The 12181-nt window shown below is 39.3% G+C and overlaps 1 protein-coding gene and 2 long non-coding RNA genes across 12 annotated transcripts in view; 2 read left to right on the top strand and 1 right to left on the bottom strand.

Annotated features, from left to right (window-relative positions):
- Sog (chordin short gastrulation) overlaps positions 1-12181 on the bottom strand; it is a 101266-nt gene that overhangs the window by 39956 nt on the left and 49129 nt on the right. The window lies entirely within an intron of this gene.
- On the top strand, positions 1855-4844 carry LOC139997829 (uncharacterized). Its single transcript, XR_011803121.1, has 3 exons — positions 1855-2397; positions 2719-4074; positions 4285-4844. It is a non-coding gene; the product is annotated as an uncharacterized lncRNA (long non-coding RNA).
- LOC139998046 (uncharacterized) lies at positions 7161-8712 on the top strand. Its single transcript, XR_011803169.1, has 4 exons — positions 7161-7525; positions 7617-7849; positions 8321-8515; positions 8607-8712. It is a non-coding gene; the product is annotated as an uncharacterized lncRNA (long non-coding RNA).

Consider the following 12181-nt stretch of genomic DNA (forward strand, 5'->3'; position numbering starts at 1 on the left):
AGAAACCATATTCTTATACTAATAGTCGACTGTTTTACCCTGAAAACGATGTTTTGCTTTGCAAATATGAATTCTGGTGTTAATTAGTAGAATGCGAATATTCATGCATTTATGAAGAATTTATGCATCCAGAAATGTATGAAATACAACATATTAAATATTTAAAGAAAACTTCTCGTTACATTTAATGGATGAAAAATCTTCATTTAGATTTCATTTCTTTAATTAGGTTCGCAAATATTTGACATTTACGTAAATAGACGCACTAATACGCAGACAATTAATTAGACATTAGAATCAGCCTTAAGGTCAGGTGAAGTTTTTAGAAATATATTGAATTACGATAAAAGATTACTACTCGAGTAATTAATATGTTTTTATAGGAATCATAATATCTGGTTCACCGTTTCGATCTGTATGAAAGAGGCGTAAATGTCTGGGCGAGTACGCATGTAGGCGAAACGCCCTCGCAACTTCACTTTTCCGGGGCGAGCGCCACCGGCAGCGTAGTACGAGGATCACGATGACGCTTCCCACACGTACTTTAGCTGTTTTCACGTAGTTACAAGCATTTCAAAAATACACTGTCTGGGAACAGAACACAACACACACCTACGTCGGTTCTAAACAGCGATTTCAGCAATTTTCTTCGGTCGTCGAAAAATATAATGAAATATAAATGGCCAGACGTGACTCGAATTAAAAGGAATTACGCAATTCAGGCTTGAATACCCACATGGCTAAAATTAGATGTCACTATAGAGTTTACAGGATTGGTGAAAAAAAACAGAGACCGCGCCTTTATCGGCAATCAAGCCCAGACTTTCATGTTTCTATGTAGGCAATGGTATTTCCAATCACACCATTACTTCAACAGAATTTTATATGACTTTGTCGCCACATAAAGTTGCTTAATAGAATTTAGATACGTCGTACGATGAAACTAACGAATTCTGAATTTTCTTCCTTTCAATTTTTATAATCTTTTCATGAATGTAGTTACAGAAATATATCGAAACAATATAGAATATAACGAAAAGTGAACATAGGAAAAATAAAGAATTCAAATAAATTGGGTTAGATTTTCTAGATATTAGTAATACACATAAACGAACACAATATCATAGTAGTTCTCAATAGATAGCGAAAAGGTTAGATTATAAGTATTTTCAGTCACGTGACTCGAAACACGTCCCACACTATCCACCAAACTGAGCACGGACTCCGTCAATGCTTCCACACGCGCATTTCCATATCTCCTAAAATACATCTAGCGAGAGAACAGGAGTGCTACAGGTTGATAAGCGAACGATGTTTTACTGCCGTGAGGGCATATAACAATGCCGCTTTGTTCGTACCGCGCCGACGCCGACTTAAAGCCGGTGTTTTCTACTGATACAGAATAAATTTATCCATTGGTCGGCGACATAGTTGACCGGCCAATTACAGCAGTGGACCCTAGAGTCACGTGATCCTTATATATATATATATATAAGGAATTTCACGGATCACGTGACTCTAGGGTCCACTGATATATAAGAGATGTATATATATATATATATAAGGAATTTCACGGATCACGTGACTCTAGGGTCCACTGCTTAATAATATATATATATATATATAAACAAAAATTTACGTCCTCTCCTACGAATAACAAAATATATGAAATTTCATGGCACAAGAAAAGGAAGTTTTAAATTACAAGAAGAAGAAAATTATCATCTCAATTTTCAATTTCACGTTCATCCCTGTTTAAAATATCTTCCCCGTTTCTTCTAACCATCAACGTAGGTGGTAGAACAACAAGGAAAGATCAAAGCTGTAGGTGATCCTATCTGCCGGCGGCTTTAGAAGCACAATTAATCTCTTTCGGTGCGCGTGAAGGGAAACGCCGACGAGTAACGTGAAAGGTCGAGAGTTGCCCGCCAGCCAGTGACCCTGCGGTATTTTTCTTTTTGAAATAACTTTAAAACACAAATATAAGTTTTTCCCACATGATTAAATGATGTCATAAAGAGACATCGAAGACGATAAGCAAAAGAAGCGTGAAATTCCAATTAGAGGCACTGAAGTGTGCAAAAATATGTCACCAAGTCACTGATGCGCCCTTCATCATGAACGATATAAGAACCGGGCGTGAGGCGACAGAAATATGTATTGCTAGTCGATCGTAGCAGGCCGTGCCGAACAGTTCCAGCGCAGCGCAAGAACGGGAATGTTAATGCCGCATCAAGAGTTATGATAAATGGTGTGATTTTGCAAGGGGCGCGCGAAGAAATATGTTACTGTCGCTCCACAGACGTAGAAGAAATAGCTCTTAATAGTGTAGAGACGTGGTTTGATCGGTACGCAATGTACGATTCTATATTAATAACATGGACATAAAAAATTAAAGTAAGTCTTAGTAAGATAAGATATTTATCAGATTTTTATATTTGCTTCACAGTACAGTAATTTTTAAAACGTTCTTATTATTTGCCTGACGGTAGGATTCAGAATGAGATCTAAGATAGAATTCCACCGAGTGACATACAAATGAGTCGAGCATACCTAACTTAACGTCCTTTATTACGTGATTTTATACGTGATTCTGTATGCAATTCCTTATGTAATTTTTCGGTCATATAGTGCATTTCTATTCTTCTGTGTCATTGGAAATTAAAAAGATAATGTTATAGTATTAGAATGAAAAGAGTTATGAAACTTCAATTATAGGTTAAGACTGAAAATTCTTATGGACGATTTATTAGAGGTCAGTAGACAGTGTCAATGATAACACTGTTCCTATTCAGCGGAAGATCGCCACACGACACGCTATACCCGCTGAGAAGCTACAAACGAGTCAATGATCTCTCTAACCACTTCCCGTAAACAAACAGTTCGGCGCACGCCATGCGACGCGCAGAGGACGAAACGCATAGGTTGCGTACACGCTAAACAAGAACAAATCATGCCAACCTACGATTCATTGGTCGAACTAGGATATCCGACTCACTCATTACAATGAAAGTACAAATAAAAAAAGCAACAAGACTGGAAAACAAAGGTATGTGAAAAGACAGATTTTGACTGCGTCAGCATACAAAAATTGGAAAATTAACTGCAACATATAAAAAAAATTCGAACGAAGAATGAAAACGTAGAATAAAAAGAGAAGAAAAAAAGAGGGGAATAAGAAAGGACGAACGAAGGAAAGACGAAGAAGACGAAAAAAGGCAAAACGCGAAGACTCCCTCCCCTCGCTTCTCTTTGCTGACCGTACGCTGTCGTCGAGACGGCAACTGGCGATGCAATGTCGAGTGCCGAGTGCTATATATAGGTGGCCCTGAGTGTGCAAAAATCACCCTACAAAAATCTGGATCAAGGGGCCATTCACCAACTACGCCAAGCATTACGCGGTGTCTGGTGTATCCTAGAGCACGCCAAAGCGCCTTCAACAGACGTCGTCCAGATCGTCGTCGACGTCGTCGTCGTTCGTCCCTGATACATACATACATCAGAATGTTGCGTACAGGCATTCTTACATCCATATATAGTAAAAGCCGAATCAAATTCTGTACTGTCGCTGTCTGCCAATGCTGTCGTTCCCCTGCCACTTGTTCACCGCTCGAAAGGTACATTAAGATGATCGTTAACGCTGACTGTGCAGGTTTTATATTCGAGTCGATCCGATTCACGCAAGCGTGGGACGTTTGATTGTCGATTTGCATGATCGTGGGTGCGGCTCGTATTAGATTTTACATTTACGATTTATTTTTATACTTCCTTCTCTCTTGCTCTATAATGTAATTAAATTTGTAACAGTCTTCAGATGAAAGTAGATCGCTAGAACGTTCTTGACACGTCCGATCGGTTGTTGAATCACGATAAGCGTTAAGCTGCGCCCTCACTGAAGCGATAACTAGAAATCTGTTACCGATAATCCATGTTTCTTGAAGAAATTGCTGATATTTGTTGCCTATTGTTTCTCTAGGTTCCTTCACGCTCGCCAGTTACCAGTAACAAAATATAAAATAAAATTTATTATATATTGTTGCTTCTATGAAGATGCACCTTTAGGTTATGGCTACAGTAAGTGCATATTTCAACAAACTGTCGTTCTAGCGAATATATCGAAAGAATTATATATAGATGGATAATATATAGATTCTTACGAATATATGGGTTATCAATTCTCAAATGTTTTATTCAAACGTTTTATAAACGGCAGTTAGTCAGAACACGCGTTATATCTATAGCATTAGATCAGTGCATGGTGATAATTGAAATTCGCGTGACTAGTGGCGCCAGAAACCTGCTAGAGATCGGGCGACGCGATAAGTCAGCCGGAGGCCAGCGTTCAGCCGACAGAAAAATCCTCGTGCGATATCCCTGCAAAGCAACTGAGCACAGGTTGTCCGAAAATGGTTAAACTTCTTCCAAGAGAAAAGAGGCAGGTCCGTTGTTATACTTCCTTACACGCGTAATTATGACCGTATTTGTCGTCACGACTGAGATCAGTCTTACCTATCTGCTCGCTGATCACACTAACTCGTCTCCTCCTTTCACCTCTACCTCTGATCCCCCTACGCCGTATTACAATTCAACAGTTCCCCTATCATTTTTCCACGAGTCTCCACCCCTTTTTCCCTTATATTCATTTCCACCTCCGTTCTAATTCCTTTTACGGACTTTCTCGTTTCTTTCCTCTTACTCTCGCCATCTTTCTCCCCTCCATACTGCATCTACACTGACTGCTGCTGACTGTAACTGGCACTTCACCTTTCTCCATTTTCCTTATTTTTCTATGGTTCTCTACCAATCATAGATAAGATTTTATAGTATTGTCGTTTTAAGAAATATTTATGCAATAAATACGAATAAAGTGTATAGTTTGCGCGCAAGATCACACATACTTGTACGTATATGAGTACAATTGAGAACTGCGTGAGTGAGATACATAATGTGTCGTGTCGGTTTTCAATGATGGTTTTCCTAACGAACCGCGAAATTAAAGGATTCTCAGAGGCATCGTGGCCGTCGTGCACGATCACTCACCGTTACCACCCGCTCCACGCACAACCGTGAAGAGACATCGAGCGGGAACCGTACGAAGAATCGGTGTGCGCGCGCAACTGCAGCGTTCTGCTGATCCTTGCGTGCGTCCAGAATTTCTAGCGTTCGGATAACTTAATCTCGACGAGTGTCTCCGGTTTCATGGAAACGCAATCTTCCTAACCTAACACACTTGCGCGCCTTTATTCTACCAACCAAAGTTATTTATTGGGCCGTTACGAATTGAAATTCACGATCACACGATGAAAATATAAGTCGAAAACTGAATTTTTTTAAAGTTTATCAGAATACAAGATACCGTTGATCCATAGAGGTTAGGAATGACGTATAATAGATCGGTACAGGATAAATGTACTAGCAAATATTATTCACATTTCATCTTACTCTGTTTATTTTTTAACCATACACTTGCTATTCATTCGAACCACCGTACTCGTTACACCCACGCATCACATCGGCCGTGAATCACATCGATTCCGTGCATTTACACGCACACAGGATCGCGAACCTAACGTACGATATCCGGTGCTCGTCGCGTACATCGACGCTCGTCGTTCTCGCCCTCGTTCGCGGAATGAGACACGGCGAAATTTTAAATTCGCTCTCGCTTTCTCGCCGTCTTCTCCGAAACCCTCGCGATGAAAATATTTCCAGTAAACGAAAAAGAACAGCTATCGCTGTACTCGGCCGCGTGATAACTTTCAACTAGCTATCGAAGTTTCTCTCGTCCGAAAAAGAAAAGAAGATAAAAAGATTCGTGAAAAAATAAACTTTTCCGTTTAGCGATACTTCATTTCGCTTCCACTGGAGGAAAATTTTGAATATTCACTTTTGAAAGTGAAAAATATTTTGAAAATCACTTTTTCCTTACACGAGAGATGGACAGTAGACACATGTACATACGTAGTTCAGGATCAGATCCAAATTACCTTTATTTAAACTATTTAAATTTAACATATCGCTACTAATAGATAGTACCGTTCTATTTTGACTCTCGAGGTTGTTACATATTTAAAACTTTCATAAACAATGTAAAACATAATTTTAAAGGAAGTGCATGCATTATAACTTGAAAACACAGACTCAATAAATCTCGTAATAATCTACATCACGATAGCGTAAGAGGCGAATCATGTGTATCGTGCGCGCGAATAACGCGTGCCAAATGGAAGGGGCCACGTAACCGGTCGGTGCACGACCAGAAACGATCTCGTAAAGAATACGACGATGCGGTAAGAAAGCGTTGAAACCATTCGTCAAGGGTCTCTCGCGTTTAGTCGAAACTTGGGTCGTCTGTCTCTCTTCATATGACCGAGCGTCATTGTAGAAGGGGCGAAGAGACAGGCAAAACGAAACGACCGCGAGAGGGCGACAAAAAACGATCAAACGAGTAATGTCGCTCGCGTAATTCACTGTTTCGCTCGACGAAGTTCTGCGGGGTCTGATGGAGATGAGAATCAGATAGAAATTAACGGTTGTATCATCATACAGTGTTTTAAAATGTTTAATTACGAAAAAGTCATTCAACGCATAATTCATAGTTTGCAGATACAATATTAGATGAAGCACTCAAACATCATCATGCGTTTAGAAATTGACCATTTGAAAGTGAAAGTGTCATCAAATTTTTGCAATCTTTTCATTGCAAAAGAAATATACAGCAGCTACGAAGGGCATTTGTACAGATCCTTATTTTCCACTAAAGCGGTTTTGAATAAGATTCTATTTTCCATTTTTGCCGTTCAGCAAATTTTTGCAGTCATATGAAAATACCACTAAATGATGCAAAATTTAATATACTTGAAACTAATTAATTAGAATATATATGTAGATGCTATAATAAAGACAATGTGCTGTACAAGCACTTTTTGTAGCCGCTCTCTCTCTCTCTGCAAAACTCATGATACATAAAACAAATGATTGTATATTTTACATGTAGGAGAATTACAGAAGAAGAGTCATCGACCGTTGAATGTTATTCTTTAAGACAGTAGAGACGACTAACCTGCGTGTCCATTATTACCTGTGTACTTATTTAAATAATTTTCATAGATAAATTAATGATACTTAAGAATAAGAAACTTAACGAAGGGAACAGTCGACCATACAAGATGATCAATATCATGATTATTGCAGCCGTTATCAAACAATAAGAACATCATGGTAGTGCAGAACGAGAAAACCACGGACACTATCGAAGCGTAAAGAGCTCTCGAAGGCAGAAGAGGTAGAAGTATGGAACGAGACGAAAGAGGGAAGAGCAATACAGGGGAAGTGCAGGGAGCAACAAGAAGATGCGTTTGAAGAGCAAACGGCCGAAACAGAAGAGGGGTGAGAAAGGAGGCGCGGGTGTTAGGGGAGAGTTGTTCGGTGTGCTGCCACACTCAGAATGGAGTCGAGTGCCAGAGAGTCGGTTGTCCGTGTATTTCAGGCGGCACGGGCCACTGCACTACCCCTACTACTTGTCGTACGTGCTATGTATATCGTACCTTTCATATAATGCACGCACCCGGAGACATGTTTTGTGGGACCCAATGGATAAATACTCTGGCTTCTAGGCGCCGACACTCTGTTCTGGAATACTCGGCAGACGCTAACGTATGTCCTCGGAATCCGCTTTTGAGCTTGCTATAAGGAACAAAAGAAAAGGAAAAAGGAAGAAAGATGGAAGGAACGAATGCCGTGCTACACCGTAAAACTATTCCCAGCGAAGCGCCGATCATGATAACTGATAAGGTTTGGGGAATGCAGCGGGAGAAGAAAACGACACCGATCTAGGATCTACTTTTCTGTAAGGGGAGATTTTTTTTAAGGAGGTTTTATATTTATCGTTACACAATATGGTTGTTGAGTTCTATCAAATATTTCTAAATGAAAATAGAATATACATATTTGATTGCTCAAAAAATTCTATGGTGCAAGTTGAGAAAGATTTAACCATAGATTAGACTCTTTGCTATCTACACCTTCCTGAATCTCTTCTCCACAAATTTGTCATCTTTCTTGATAATGAATTTCTTTATGTAGCTTTTACCAAATTCTAGGATATATAATTCATCTATCGTGTCTTTTGAATAAGTTTTGTAAAGAATTTTGGAAAGACATTGTATGTATATATTCAACATAGTTCGCCATAGTCTCGCTAAAAAAATGTATAATATTTAGAGAGCATATCTCAACAATACGTACGTTGATAGATAGTAATTCTATTAAGTTAATACTATTAAGTCGTTAACGTTAACATACCGTTTCATGTATACAGGTTATATATACGTCAACTGTTGGTAGTTGTTACTGGCGAAGGCACCATTAACCCTTTCAGTGGACGCAATAGAGTGGTTACATTTCCGGAATGCCGAGGCTGTCTATCTTACCACGGAATTATTCCCGAATTACTTTCACAATTTATATACATAATAATTCTAATAACAACCTCGTTCCTCTCTCTTCGCTAATAGTAAGTTGAATGTATGCCAAGTTACAAATAATGAGTCCTTAAAAATATACTAACCTCTTCAATAATAAAAGCATACATTAATATGTTTCAGAAAAAGGAATGCGATATAATTAGGATCAATTTTCAATTATTCATTTTATATAAAACAATATCTAATCTTGGGAAGAAATTGCAACAGTGTGCGTCTTAATTGAAGTAGAAGTAGCCTCGAATTATAAAATAGATTATAAAATAGATAATAAATGTTATAAACACAATTCAGGATTCAAATTGAGTAATTTAATTAACGAAGAACCGGTGACTGTATTCTGTTAATGATTTCACGAATGCTTCAGGTCTGAATCATCCGAGCTCGTTCGTAGGTCGATCAGAGTGTGAACGCGCGGCGATAAATGCAGGCCAATCGCGGTTGAAATTGAGCGATTCAATTAACGAGGAGCTGTGGAAAGAGCAGGAGCAAGGTCTACGAAGAAAAAGCTAACCGGACGGCGGAAGGAATAAATAGCACGGCAAGGAAAGCAAAACGAAGCGATAGAACGCCTGCCAGATGTACAAATCAAACGTGCGATCGGGAATTCTTCGTAATTTCTTGCAAACGCGAAGCCAGTTTCGTGACTCGAAAATTACTCGATCGACGTTGCTTCGTGCTCTCTTCCCTGAAATTAAACGCGCTTCGCACGTCATTAACGTTCTCTTGCATAATCAGAATTAATTATCGATTATTTGCCAATTTTAAGCCAAAGTCCTGTCTTTAATTATAACATCTGCTCTATGGTAATCGAAATGCACTATTTTATAGCATAAATAATCTGTATTTACAAAGTTTATTAATACCAGTGTCTTTTGAACTTAGAATTTGTACAATGCCTTCTGTAAAGTAATCTATCCTAACCTCAATCGACTCTTCCACTCTCTGGAGTTGTGCATAAGCAACACTGTACTTTAAAATATTATTAGCTAGTAAAGCAATAAAACTGACGCAAATTTTAGTGCATTATATATTCTTTGTAAGAAGATCAGAAGACAAGTATATCTGTTGATACATTAGTAAAAGGATTGACAACGTCGACTGGCACTTCAATTACCAACATCTTAATTTCAATCATTAATTACAATCTAAACTATGAAAAACAAGATTCGAACTTTATCATATGTAGCATAAAGGCACCTTGCCACGCCTTTCAAATAATACAGAAGAACAAAAGAAAAGTAGGTTAGAAAGTATGAAACGTAAAATGTCCGCATGCGTCAGAACTGACCTAACCTCCAACGCCTGAAGATTAATAACATCTCACTAGAAGTTCAATTTTATCAATGTCTTCGTTTCAATTAATTTCAATAAATTACAATTCCAGAGCTATTAAAATCAAGATTGTAGCGTTTCCATGTTTAGCGTAAAGATACCGCAACCCCTGTAGAGGGTCCCCGTCGGGATTCAATCGTTGTGTGCCCATCGCGTCGTGTGCGTGCGCAACGAAAAATTCAAAGACGCGGCACTCGGTCATTCACGCGACGGCACCACGACCGAGTCGAGGCAGAAAAGGAACGCGTCACGCAGGAGGCGGGAAATAGAGAAGTCACGAGCAGACAGAGAAAGAAGAGAGAGGCAGAGGCGCGGTTAGAAAGAGATGCTCCGACGACTCTTGGCCTCCCAGATGCGTAAAAGCGGGGCGCCGACTCGGGATTCCTCATAATTTCTTCCCCGTTGGGACGCAAACCGGCCTCGTCACTCATCGCGCTTTAAAGTCACTGTTAATACATACTCGTCTTCTCCTTTCCTCCGCGCACATCTGTCGCGCCACAGTTAAATAACTCGAATGATCGCGAAGGATTTAGCCGTCACGCGTTCCTCTCTCTTTATAGCGACTGTAAGAGCGCGCGCGCGCGCACACGAGAGACCACGAGTCAAGCGAACCAGGCGCGATGCATCGTCGCTGTGTGCAAAAAGTCGGAAAGACGAACGGATCGTTACTTCTCTTTTCCCCTTCTATGTTTTGTTTGTAGTGTTGGGACCGATATACTCCATCGATACGTATCGATACCAACAAACACGAACAAAATTGTTGACTCTGATCTTTTTGACTAATTTCAAACATTAAATGGAATGAAGTGAAAAGACATTGAATTTCTTAAGTTTTCATTATTTCGTCAAAAAAGATTGGAGACCCAAACTGGAAAAGTCACTGAACTGCGTACGCACTTATCTCAAAAGCCTACTCCAGACTGATCGAAAACAGTCCGCAATTTTGTAGGTTCACATCTAATTTGTCCATAGACATTGCCTCTTCTATAATCAATCGATATGTACATATACGTAGCTACTTATCTTTGGGGTTGTATTTTGTATCCAATTATCTGCGGATTGTTCGCCGAGAACGTACGTAGATTGTCTGCGGGCAAAACGGACTAGACTAAACTTTATCGATATAACCGTGATAGTCGGATTTGATTACGGTGATAATGTTAACGTTTTATATAAGACACATTGTACATTTACACAATGTTTTTACAGATTGTAAATATAGAATTGTTTGAACATTACGGATATGTATCGTATCAGTCCCATCGCTGTTTCTTCGACGTCGAAGCAACAGATGACGATGGACCCATCATATACGCGTCGCAAAATCCATCAACAAATGACTACGATGGTAACGAAGAATTACCGTGTGAGGTCGGTCAGTAAAAATACCAAAGATATTATTAAGTGACTCAGGGGAGTAAGTGGTATGTGAACCTCCGTTGCAACGATGACCCCACGGTCGCCTGAAATTGATGGAAACAAACGAGCACGGGGTTACCGGCGTGATTACTCTTCTGATGTTATCTTTGCTGCGTTGTATTTTCGGACACGTGCGCCGCCGCTGTTAATTTCCTGTGCGATGAGATTATTATCATTCGTTACACAAACCATCGAGCAACCACCGCGCTCGTTACCATTTTTAGCGTATTATTTCAGAGGCAAAGTAATTAACAGGGCCCGACAATTGTTCGTTACTGGGTTCCATTACAGACGAATTGTTAGCATGATTAAAGCGACTGCTTAAGGGTATGAAATTGTATGGTACAAATGACGTAGAGAAACTGTACGAAAGAACGTATTTTTACAAGTAGTACGGTAACATAATTTTTATTTGAAAAAAAAAATATCGTGCAAGTATCGAAGGTTAGAAAATAATAGAAATTTAATATCTAGTACTATAGTATTCGACTAGATTATTTAAAATTTATGGTCGTACTACCAGCCATACTTTTATTCTGCAGATCTTGTTGAAAATATAAATAGAAAGTCGAACATAACAAGAAGAAGAAGAAATAGTACGGGCACGAGTGATGGGATGCAACGAAGAGGTTAAGTTTGATTTATACTGCCATATCCATTCACCGTATCGCTACACCATACAATTCTTGTTCGTTTTAAAAAACGATAAGAAAGAAGAAAATCTCTCAACTCTTGATACTCAGATTATAACCTCACCACGAACGGATCGTGAATGTAAATCATTGCTATGGATCGGCGGGAAGGCACGACAAACCATATTGAATCAAGCTTATACACGTCCGTGACTAGAGCATCATTGTAAATCAGGCTTTATCTCCCTACGGTATTGAGTAATCGATTGGACCGCAGAGTATCGTTGCGAATCAAGCCTTATTCCATTCGAA

The sequence above is a fragment of the Bombus fervidus genome, chromosome 2, assembly GCF_041682495.2.
Source record: "Bombus fervidus isolate BK054 chromosome 2, iyBomFerv1, whole genome shotgun sequence".
In the NCBI taxonomy this organism is placed as follows: Eukaryota; Metazoa; Arthropoda; class Insecta; order Hymenoptera; family Apidae; genus Bombus; species Bombus fervidus.